At 48.9% G+C, this 12554-nt stretch overlaps 1 long non-coding RNA gene across 1 annotated transcript; it reads left to right on the top strand.

The window, feature by feature from the left end:
• Positions 1-206: 206 nt before the first annotated feature.
• LOC138930389 (uncharacterized) lies at positions 207-1538 on the top strand. Its single transcript, XR_011446177.1, has 3 exons — positions 207-261; positions 520-1030; positions 1341-1538. It is a non-coding gene; the product is annotated as an uncharacterized lncRNA (long non-coding RNA).
• The last annotated feature ends 11016 nt before the right edge of the window (positions 1539-12554 follow it).

Below are 12554 nucleotides of genomic sequence, written 5' to 3'. Positions count from 1 at the left end.
GACAGGCTCGACCCAGATTCTCAGTTTTCCTCATGTCCTCCTTGGCTGATGTGTTTTCTTCTCTGAAATGCCTTTGCTCATCTCTCTGCTGAGCCATGTGTCTTTTCTGTGCCAAGTTGTGCCAAGTTGTGGGCGCTTCTTTTGGGGTCTGAGCATTCATCCCGCCCTGGTGTTTGTATTGCAGCTTCGTCCTCTTCTGTTTGTAGGCTAGCAATGAACTCAGTATTCACCTGGTCTCTTGGAGCCGTAAGTGCCCCACAGGTCAGTGTGTGTCTCTCAGGCCCTCCTTCTGGGAGCCACCATCCACCCCCTCATAACTGGGCAGAGCAGTCCCCAAGGAGACGCTGCCCTGGCGTCCAGCACTCTGTCCGTGAGAGAGGGCTCCTTCACGTCCATGTCAGTCCCTTGGTCCCTGCCTGGCTTTAGTCCTGGGCCTTGGACTCCTGCACATGGGACAAGCCCAGGGGCAGCCATGTAGCTCTGGGAGGTCAGCCACACCTATTTCCTCTCTGTTCCCAGGGCAGGTCCTGTTGTCTGCACCCCTCTCTATACCACCCAGATGGAGGGGCCAGCCTGAGAACTGGACGTGTTTCTGATTTCATCTCAGTTCCACTGCAGTTCTTTGAGAGGACATGGCACACATGGGACCTGCGGACACGGGTGGCCACTCTGCTGCCGCTACTCAGGGTGCTGTATGCCAAAGGGCTGGGGCACTGCCCAGGGGGACCTTTTGTGAGCCTCTGGCACTGCCCTGCTCACATTGACATCACAGGCCTGTATATCACGTTTGACACAGGGGTGGGAGATGCTGGTTTATACGTGTCCATCATTCCTGAGCTCTTGGGTCTATGTGCTCTTCACTGTCCTCTGTCTGGGCAGGTTTGGCCAAAACCTGAATGCCAGACTGCCCAGCACTGGAAGAGGCTTCCAGATCAGGCTGCAGCCCACTGAATGGATCCAGCTGTTTAGTTTGTGAGATCAAGGAGTAGGAAGGGAAGACTGGAGTGTGCATTGCTATCCCATACCCATGGTGAGAGGACTTCCGTGAGTGGACTCTCGTGCTTTGGGCGGGAGCCCCGTCTGGCTACCCTTTGAGTACTTATGTGCCCACCGTGGCGACTTGGCCAAGCACAGAGAGGGTGTGAGGAGTTAGGAGCAGAGAATACCCGTGAGGTGCTACCAGAAGTGAGAAGGTTCTCCAGTTGATGAGTGGGGCGTGTACCACCCCCCACCCCACCCCGCCGGCATTTTCTGTGCATTTCTCTTTTACTTAATGGAGTTCACTTGATGGAGTTCTGTTCAGCCTTACCATCTTTTCCTCACATCACATGTTCCCTCAGGTTCTGAAGGACTCCTCGACAGACGTCTCACTAAGTCCTGCACCTGGCTCTGGGGGATACTGCCTTCCAGGCTCTCTCAGCTCAAGACCGACTGACAAATCCTCAGGACTGGCCCTGTGTCCCCTGCCCCTTGAGCCCCTGTGCCCAGAAACCCCAGCACAGTGGGTCCTTTCAAAGTGGTTGCAGAGTCAGAGTTAACCATGTCTCTCACGTTGGTGTCAAGTTGACCCTGTCTGGCAACCTCCACCCCTCTGGTGGTTCCACCACCCCACGTGGGGTCACCAACACAGAGCCCGACGTCCCTTTGGGAGGGGCTGGGGTCATCCCTGTGTCTGTTTGTCCCTATTCCTCAGTGCGACCTGAGAACTGGCTCAGGGGCTGAACCTGGACGAGGGATCTTGACCTGTTTACTGGGGCAGCTGCCCTTGGCCTCAGTGTAGTTTTGGACTGTACCTTGGTCAGCTGCCCACCTCTTGAGCCTCTGGGAGGCCACATTTTACTGACCACCTGCCCTGCTCTGTGGGTCCAGCCTCCTGGGTGGCAGCAGACCTTGTCATGGTCCCTGGGTCCTGGCTGCTCAGAGCGACCGCGTGACCTCTGCTGCGGCCCCTGGGTAGTGGTGATGGTGGGTGGAGGGTGTCGTCTGTCTTCTCCACAACGAGGCTCATCAAGCCCGGCCTGTGTTGCACAGTGACTTCACTCTGCTTGGTGGCCAGGCAGTAGGTGACCAGCTCTTCCCATGGTTCCTTGGTTCTTGTGCTGGTAGTGCTGTGGGTCCTGCCACAGATCGGAGTGGCCAGCTCCCGTGCTTCCTGGGACAGAGGGCACATGTGGGGGAGGACTCTGGTCCTGTTTGTTCCCTTGGGGGTTGGGGGGGGACACCAACTGTTAATGGGGTGGAGGAGGTGGGCTGCTGCTGCAGGCTCAGAAGTTCAGACATCTGGGATATCCCAGTCTTCTGCACCCTGCCTCCTGGTCTCCTTGGCCCTCGTGTCAGGGATGCAGGTTTTCCCAAGAGGACCTCCAATGCCAGCGGATCGGGCCTGCCTTGGCAGAACGTTCAGTCTCTTTGAGGTTCAGCCACTCCTGTCGAATCCTGCCTGAAGCTTTGTCAGCTATTGGGGAGACCCTGCCACCCGCCTTGGCTCTCACTGTTCTTCACCCTGAGCTGGTCATCTGCCTGTAGAGAGCAAAGCAAAGAAGTTACTTCACTGTATTCCTCCCACGTTCCACACACCTGGATCTTCTCAGTTGCTAGGAAATTCCTCTCCCCCTGCCAGCCCAGCACAAGTTCTAGCAGCTGGGCTGTGGCCTTGAGCCCAGGGCTGAGTGCACACCAACTACCCCCAGGATAGGTCCTCATAACCTGTGGGGCAGGGCGTGTCAACCATGTACCAAGGCCCCATCTCACCACCTCTCCTCAGACCACTCCAGGGCCAGCCTTCTCGGGATGGGTCCTTCATGAGGCTGTTCCCACGAGTTGAGGGTGGGGGCAGTGGTGCCGGACACTGGCTGGGGACTCACCACTAAGGGGACAGGGAGCAGGCAGGGGTGGGCAGGGCATCCCTTCACCTGTGATGTTGACCTGACAGTTCCTGCCAGCCTGTTGGGAGGTGCAGAGCACAGACGGGTGTTGGAGGTGTCCACGGTGGGCTCCAGTTCTCGGTCCCTCACAGTGCCTGAGGCCTTGTGATCGCTATTGACCAAATAGGAGAAGTGACACCAGGAATTGGTGCCTGAACGGTGGCTATGTGTACACACAGGACGTCAAGTACCTTTGCTTGGGTGGCACTATGCTCTGCCCTGCACGCAGCCTGGTGGGAGGGGCTCTTGGTGTCTTTTGCACTAGACAGCTGCTGGGTTGGTAGGAGAACTGCTTCCAGTGCACTGGCCACCCAGCCATCTGCTAGCCCCAGTGTAAGCACAGGCTGATGGGAGAGGGCAGATCTGGATGTCAGACCTCGCAAGGCAAAGCCCATTCAAGACCAAGGATACACATCCTGCAAGAAACTCCTCCACTGTGCAGGGTGTCAGGTGTCCACTCACCCTTGCATCACTCAGGGCTGGGAGGTGAGGAGGCTGGAGTTCATCTTCCAGGCAGACCTGTAAAGAGCAGAGCCTGAAATGTGTCAAGAGGTTGGGGAGCATTAAGTGTGGGGAACCAACCACTGATTCAAAGGGATGGACAATGGAGGGCCATCTGGGCTGGGTCTTATAGTGAAGAGGGTCTCCTTGGCTGGGAAATGGGGGAAGGGCCCCCAGAAGGATCAGACCCATGAAGGGAACAGCCCAGGAGTGTAGCTGGACCAGACAAGTTTGTAGGAGGGCCCCCAGCCTGACACCATCTGTTCAGGTCCCCAGAGGGAGCTTTGGCACAGGATTTCTAGAGACTCTGATGTGCTGTGAAGTTTCATCCATTGCTTGCAGAGGCAAGGCTGCGTGCTGGTATTTGTAATGCTACCCAGGTAGGCTGGGCAGGCTCTGGTCCTCCACAGAGGCACTGTGAGAGGAAACACACTCTGCTCTGCCATCTCAAACCTGGATTGATCCGCAACCCCACCACTGCTGGAGTATGAGTCTTGGTAAATCACTCCCTCTCTGAGTCTCCATTTCTTTATCTGAAGGATGAGCGCAGTGTGAAATGTCCCCATTAGGAGTAATCCTATTTGTTGGTGTATCTGATGGGAGTGAGAAGTCACGGGATGATTCACATGAAAGCAATCTGTAAACCAGAAAGCACCTACTATGAGTAGTGATTGAAGAGGCATCTCTTTTCCCAAGAGAGCTTTCCCCAGAATGAGTGGGAATGCAGGTGTGCACTTTGAAGCCTGCAGCTAGGAGACAGGGAGACAGTGAAGAGCCTCCAATTAGGAAAGGAGGAGAACATGGACACCATTGACCCCCAGTCCCAAAGGTCCTTTAGGATGTGGCCTAGGTTGGGACTTGAGGGCCATCAGTGGATTTCGAGTAAAGATGTATATAGTGGCCCCTGGGGACAGAAGGCAGTGTGAGCTAAGTCAAACTGCCAGGCTTTGTGAACTGGGGGCTGTAGCATGACCAGGAATCCATAAAGCTGGGAGCTTCTTCCCTGAACTGCAGGAGTTCAACATCTGCATGTTGCCTCAGGTCCATGATCTGCTTTCCACCATTCCGTCTCCCAGAACACTTCAGCAGCCAAGTGTTTTCACCAGCTTGACCTAAACACTTTTGTTAGTAAATCCAAAAGTGGATGATATGAAGAAGCTATCTATAGTATGCCGAGTTTTCCCTATGTAGCCCACTTGGTATTAACAGTCTCATTGTTCACTGCAGCCATGTCAGTGTGTTTGCCAGCCCCTGCCAGGGTGCTGATGATCTCTGCCTCCCTGTTAATGATTTCTAAATCCCTAAACTCTTGTGGCCCCCAAGGCTTTTGGACAGCATTAGGCACAAGTGATCCTAGCCCCAGTAAGAGCCGACATTTTCAGAGGACTGACGGAGGCCCAGGGGTGCTGCATGTGTTACCTTCCTCCAGCCTTCGGCCTGCAGGGGTGCCCTTCCTGGGACAGGCAGGACTGAGGGCCAGCCCCAGGTCAACCTGGGTGACTACACACCCCACCATCTGCCAAACTGCCTCAGGATGTGAAATCTTTTGGTGCCAGCCGTGGTCTTCTGTGGTAGAAATGGGAGGAACCTAGAGCTAAAAAGAGGAAGGAGCCTTGGCAAGCACATGTACTCACTAGTTTGTAATTCTGGGCACCTGTCCACCATCTTGTTTTAGGACATCCGGAGCCTGGTGTGGTCTCCCAGTACAGACCCACAAAACCTGGGTCCACCCACACAATTCTGGGGTGTTAACATGATTCAGGAGTCTCTGGTTTGGGGATACAGGCAATGACACCGGAAGCTCAGCAGCATTAGGCTCACCTTGTTGACTTGCTTTCATAGCACACTTCTCAAGCACCAATAGGAAATGCAGGTAGAGGAGACAAGCAGAAAGGGCATTGTGCTGCTGCTGGTGCTGCTTGCCCTGCTGGGCGGCCCCCTCTGTCTCAGAGAAGCCTGTGCATTAACTTTGGACAGGATGGAAAGCTGCCTTTAGGGAGTGGCACCCGGGCCTCACTTGCTCTGTGCTTAGTAGCTAGTCATATTCTTAGGATTAACCTGGACCCTAAATTGCAAAGGCCAGGTTTTGTTGAGCAAAATTGTGGCTTTTCTGCCATCCCATGATCTGGACGCTGTCTCTTGCTTGCCCACCCCGGCTTCTGTGCCCCATTGACCCTCCAGGTTCCCTGGTTACCCCTGAGGGTGTATGGCCAATTAGCCTCCCAGCACAGGGCTGAGCAGCTCAGATCAGTGTCTTTGCCTTGGTCTGTCCTTTGCATTGTGGCGTCGTGGCTCAGAGGCCAGGGTTTAAGATCTTGAGCCAGTGATGACCCTTTTCCAGCCTCAGTTTTCACATCTGTATGCTGGGTGTAGTAACAACGCACAGTCGCTAGGACAACAGGGATGGTTCCGTGAGTTGAAAGGCTGGGATAAATTTGGTGTGCAAATATGTTATGGAGAAGAGAACCAGGAATACTGCCAGGATCTTTCATCTGCTTTTGGGAACTACCATTGGCTGACAAGGGCAGAAAAAAGTACTCCATGCCACTTTTCTTCAGCCTGCTATTGCATCCCTCTGGGGTTTTGGGGACTGTTTTTAAGCAGCTTGCTGTTGGCATAGCAACATTGCTGGGAGACATATCAATAACCTCAGATATGCAGATGATACCACCCTTATAACAGAAAGTGAAGACGAACTGAGGAGTCTCTTGATGAAAGTGAAAGAGGAGAGTGAAAAGCTGGCTTAAAACTCAACATTCAAAAAACTAAGATCATGGCATCTGGTCCAATCACTTCATGGTAAATATATGGGGAAACAATGGAAACAGTGAGAGACTTAATTTTCTTGGACTCCAAAATCACTGTAGATGGTACAGCCATGAAATTAAGAGACACTTGCTCCTCGGAAGAAAAGCTATGACCAACCTAGACAGCGTATTAAAAAGCAGACATTACATTGCTGACATAGGTCTGTCTACTCAAAGTTATGGTTTTTCCAGTAGTCATGTATGGATGTGAGAGTTGGACTGTGAAGAAGGCTGAAGGCCGAAGAATTGATGCTTTTGAACTGTGGTGTTGGAGAAGACTCTTGAGAGTTCCTTGGACTGCAAGGAGATCCAACCAGTCAATCCTAAAGGAAATCATTCCTGAATATTCATCGAAAGGACTGATGCTGAAGCTGAAACTCCAATACGTTGGCACCTGATTCCAAGAACTGACTCATTGGAAAAAACCCTGATGATGGGGAAGATTGAAGGCAGGAGGAGAAGGGGGTAAAGATGATGAGATGCTTGGATGGCATCACTGACTTGATGGACATGAGTTTGAGCAAGCGCTGGGAGTTGGTGATGGTCAGGGAAGCTTGGCATTCTGCAGTCCATGGGGTCACAAAGAGTTGGACACGACTGAGTAACTGAACTGAACTGATGGGCCCAGATGCTATGCTAAGCAAATTACACATACTGAGTGGTTGCTATAGATTTGAGTATACTGTTATGCCCACTTAACAGATGAGGAAGCTAAGGTAACAGGTAGTTAAATTGTAGTGACAAGATTTAAGCCCAGAACCTGTTGACCTTTTTAGTCCTCTGACTCACCATGAGACTCAGCCAAGTGACAGTGTCCCTGCTGCTCCAGGGCCCTGGCAGGCAACTTGAAGAAGCGAGGTCAGCGGGTGCAAACCACAAGGAGTGAGAGGGCTGGAACACATGGAGAGAGCACGATCTAACCCAGGAGGAGCTGCCACTCACAATAGGAGGGTGTGCAGGTCAGGTGCCAGGCCTTTTGATTTGTCCAGAGTGGCCCAAAAAGCTGAAGTTCAGTAAGAGGTCTCCTAGTTTTTGAATGTTGGCTCCTTATTTTGTAAAGGCACTCTCCACGCCAGTTGCCTACACCTGCACTCATGCAGACCCTACAGGTGGCCCTCTCCTTCCTCCACTGCACTGTCTCCACACGGTGTTGCTCCTGCCAGGGGTTTGCTCTCAGACGTTGATCTGTCTGAAAGTGCTCCCGCCTCAGCTCAGACTGTCTGCTTGTTTTCATGAAAGCATACTGTTGAAGAACAGAGACAGACTCCAGGAACCCGCATGCTTCCATGTCTCCTCCTGCAGTTTACTCAGCTCAGTGCAGACTGCACCTCCAAGCTTTCCCATGTCCTCTCTGTAGGGATCAGTGTCCTCTTGGCCAAAGTTCTCCCGAGGCTTTGTACCGTGCCTGGCTGTATCCTTTCTTCCTTTTACCTGGTCCATTTCTCCTCTCTCCCAGTTACACAGTCAGCCTCTTGGGACAAGTCCAAAGTCTAATTACCTCACTCTTCCCATCTTCCCCCAAGTCTGATCTCAGTGCTTAATAGGTTTAACTTTCAAATATTTGCTGAATTAAATATAAAAATTTCAGTAAAGATGAGGCTTGTCCTTGTATTCTTATTAATGACAAGGCAGGTTCGGTTGCTTTAATAAAGAACTAAAAATGCAGTTATTTTGCCATTTTAAACCTGCTTTCTCATCTAATAAGTATTGTCAAACCGACAGGAATCACTTAATAGGTGTAGATTGCATAGCACAGCGCCTGATGCAGAGAAGGCACTCAGGAGAGGTCAGTTCATCTTGTTGTCACAGCTTTCATGACTTAATACAATTGTTTAGACTCTTTTTGATGCCATGAACTGTAGAACTCCAGGCTTCCCTGTCCTTCACCATCTACTGGAGCCTGCTCAAACTCATGTCCATTGAGTCGATGATGCCATCCAACCATCTCATCCTCTTCAGCTTCAGCATCAGTCCTTTCTATGAATATTCAGGGTCTCTGAAGAGTTTTTTCCAACACCATAGTTCAAAAGCATCAATTCTTTGGCACCCAGCCTTTTTTCTGGTCCAACTGTCACATCCATACATGACTACTGGAAAAACTATAGCTTTAACTAGACGGACCATTGTCAGTAAATTAATGTCTCTGCTTTTCACTATGCTATTTAGGTTGGTCATAGCTTTTCTTCCAAGGAGGAAGTGTCTTTTAGTTTCATGGCTGCAGTCACCATCTGCAGTGATTTTGGAGCCCAAGAAATAAAATCTGTCACTGTTTCCATTCTTTCCCCATCTATGTGACATAAAATTATGGGACTGGATGCCATGATCTTCATTTTTTGAATGTTGAGTTTCAAGCCAGCTTTTTCACTCTCCTCTTTCACTTTCATCAAGAGGCTCTGTAGTTCCTCTTCCCTTTCTACCATAAGGGTGGTGTCATCTGCATATCTGAGATTATTGATATTTCTCCTGGCAATCTTGATTGAAGCTCATGCTTCATCCAGCCCAGCATTTCACATGATGTACTCTGCATAGAAGTTAAATAAGCAGGGTGACAATATATAGCCTTGATATACTCCTTTCCCAATTTTGAACCAGTCTGTTGTTCCATCTCAAGTTCTAACTGTTGCTTCTTGACCTGCATACAGGCTTCTCAGGAGGCAAAGAAAGTGGTTTGGTATTCCCATCTCTTTAAGGATTTTCCACAGTTTGTTGTGATCCACAGTCAATGGCTTTATAACATGGTCAATGAAGCAGAAGTAAATGTTTTTCTGTTTTTTATGATCCAACAGATGTTGACCGTTTGATCTCTGGTTCCTCTGGTGCCTTTTCTTAATCCAGGTTGTACATCTGGAAGTTCTTGGTTCACATACTGTTGAAGCCTAACTTGAAGGATTTTGAGCATTTTGAGCATTACCTTTGCTAGCATGTGACATGAGCACAATTGTGCAGTAGTTTGAACATTCTTTGGCATTGCCCTTCTTTGGGATTGGAATGAAAACTGACCTTTTCCAGTCCTGTGGCCACTGCTGAATTTTCCAAATTGGCTGGCATATTGAGTGTAGCACTTTCACAGGCATCATCTTTTAAGATTGAAATAACTCAGCTGGAAATCCATCACCTCCACTACCTTTGTTTTTAGTGATACTTCCTAAGGCCCACTTGACTTTGCATTCCAGGATGTCTGGCTATAGGTGAGTGATCAAACCATCATGATTATCTGGGTCATTAAGACCTTTTTTGTATAGTTCTGTGTATTCTTGCCACCTCTTCTTAATCTCTTCTGCTTCTGTTAGGTCCTTACCATTTTTGCATTTAAGGATTTAATACAATAGAGCTAAGATTTACTGAAAGGCAAGGCTGACCTTATTGCAAGTGATCCTCACATCCTGAACTGAGATCCCAAGGAACTCATGAAAGGTCTCTTCCAAATTAAGGCAGCAGTTAAAGTTCTACCTATTCATTTTTTGCCTGCAATTGTTTGCTTGAGCCTGGTAAAAACACTGCTTTCCTTAATAGACATTTTACAAATCTAAGTGTTGAATATGCTCATTATTCTCTGTCATAGGCTGAATTTTGTGCCCCTCTCCAAATTCACATGTTGCGGCCCTAACGGAGAAGGCAATGGCAACCCACTCCAATACTCTTGCCTGGTAAATCCCATGGATGGAGGAGCCTGGTAGACTGCAGTCCATGGGGTCGCTAAGAGTTGGACACGACTGAGCAACTTCACTTTCACTTTTCACTTTCATGCGTTGGAGAAGGAAATGGCAACCCACTCCAGTGTTCTTGCCTGGAGAATCCCAGGGATGGGGGAGCCTGGTGGGCTGCCATCTATGGGGTCGCACAGAGTCAGACATGACTGAAGTGACTTAGCAGCAGCAGCAGCAGTGGTCCTAACCCTGGCACTTCAGAATGTGCCTCTGTTTGAAGATAGGGACTTTAAAAAGGTAATTAAGGTTAAATGAGGTCATATGAGTGGGCCTTAATTCATTCTGACTGTGGTTATTATCAGAAGAGGAAGTTTGGAGACATAAAGGGACACAGGGTTGGGCATGCACAGGGAAAGTGCCATCTGAAAATTCAGGATGGAGACCACTATCTACAAGCCAAGGAGAGAGGCTTCAGGAGATACCTGACCTTCTGACACCTTCATCTTGGACTTCCAGCCTTCAGAACTGTCAGAAAATGAATTTCTGGGGCTTTCCTGGTAGCTCAGTAGTACAGAACCCACCTGATAATGCAGAAGACCCAGATTCGATCCCTGATCTGAGAGGATCCCACATGACATGAAACAACTACCCCATTGCCGGGAGCCAGCGTGAGGAATTCCACTCGTGACAAGATCATGCGGCAGAGCTCTGATGGCAAGGCTAATCAGACCTCAGGTTTTCCCCCTGGAATTTCCTGAGCATCCACCCCCCAAAAAATAAGAATCGGCCTGCTTTTCCACTCTTCTGACATTCTCTGGAAAAAGTCAATTCAGGGCTTTAGTCTTCTGCGTTTGAAAGAGTGTTTCAATCCCAAAACCCCTCTGATGGCTTTTTAGCCTGCCTGCAGGACTCGTACAGCTGCTCATGTGATTGTTTGAGGCCTCCTGACCGCAGGAAGCACAGGAAGCTTAAAACATCCTAGGAATGTAGGGGCTTCCGAGGAGTCAAAATCATTAGAATAGGACTGATTAAAAGTTTCATTTGTTGAACCAATACTTGCTGCCAAATTTTCATATCCTTTATTTCTAGATATAGTTGGTATATAGAAAAACAAGTAGTAGGCCTGGTATTAGTTAGATCTTTGAGTTAAGTACCTTCTTTGTTATAACCCACTGCACCTTTGTTCTATAGAGATGTAACTTTAATACTTTAAGGAGATGCAGATTAAAGAAAAACACTTCAGGGGAAACGAGATTAACATTCTTTAAGAAAGAGAGCCAAAAAAGTGTTAGCAAGCCTCCTGGCCAGAAGATAATGTTAATCACCTGAGACCTTTTGTATACAAAAAAGATATACAGAAAGGGTCAGGACTGCTGCCCCTGCATGACTCTGTATCTTCCATTATGTAAAATTTAGGGTATATAAACATCTTTTAAATAATAAAGTTGGAGGGGGTTTTTGCACAAGCCTGGCCTCCCCCGTGTCGATTCTTTCTCTTGCTCCCTCCCACTCCTTTTCAGTCTGATCCCTTGGAACGTGGAGGCTCACTGTGTCTACTTACTTGTCCTGGCTTCTAAGATCCGTAAGAGAGAGAGCCCAAGGCGGGGCACTCTCCAATATTCAAATGGGCACCGGCGGCCTAACGTAGAGGGTGCAAGCTCCTTGTCTGGAACTTTATTGGTTTTCCATGTAACCCAAGTTAATCAGCCTCTTCTCTCCACTTAATTTTCTTACTACACTATTTCTTCCTAATCTAATCTTATATTAATAAATAAATAAGTCTTTCCTCACCAATGCTGTCCCCGCTTCGAATTCCCTGGATCCACCGGGGCTGGACCCCGGCACCCCATGCTCCACAACTGTTGAGCCTGTGCCCTAGAACCCAGGAGCTGAAACTGTTGTAGGCTGTGTGCCCTGAAACCTGTGCTCTGAAACAAGAGAAGCCACCACAACGAGAAGGTTGTGCACCACAACTAGAGAGTAACTGCCGCTCTACAACTAGAGAAAAGCCTGTGCAGCAACAAAGACCCAGCACAGCCAAAGTAAATAAATAAAATTATTTTTTAAGAAAAGAAAATGAATTTCTGTTGTTCATGCTACCCAGTCTGTGACACTTTGTTCTGGCAGCCCTAGAAAACTAATACCTGTTTCTCCTTCTCCTTTTAGACTTTTTCCTCTTCCTAGTGATGTAACTCCAGAAAATGGGAAATGGGGATCTTTTTGAAGGAAATGGGAGAAAAATATACTTTGGGATACATAACATGTTTGCCTAAAAACTCTGTCTCCTGGCCTAATATTTGGGAGATTTTCTGATTAAGACTTGTGTAGCAGATCCTGCCCATGTCTCCTCTCCCTTGTGGCTGAGGCACATTCCAGCCAGACATTAAATTGCCAGCATCTCATCAGTGGCTTGGAGGCTTTTTCCTCATGCTTGAAACCTAGTTTGTCAGTGCTCAGGGCAGACTGAAAATGTCAGAGAATTGATGTTTCATGACCCTTAGGAACTGGAGTATAAATAACCCAGCTCCCTCATCCTCAAACATGATAAATCAGATAACTCTCCATAGGCTTTCAGAGTTCTCCAGCAGGATTAAGCTCCCATAATCTTTCTTGAAATGCACCTTTTCTTGGCTCCCTTCCTATCTCTATGGAAGCTCTCCATCCTTCCTCTGCAA

The sequence above is a fragment of the Ovis canadensis genome, chromosome X (assembly GCF_042477335.2).
Source record: "Ovis canadensis isolate MfBH-ARS-UI-01 breed Bighorn chromosome X, ARS-UI_OviCan_v2, whole genome shotgun sequence".
In the NCBI taxonomy this organism is placed as follows: Eukaryota; Metazoa; Chordata; class Mammalia; order Artiodactyla; family Bovidae; genus Ovis; species Ovis canadensis.
Note: the sequence above shows the minus strand (reverse complement) of the source record. Positions and strands in the feature narration are given on the sequence as shown.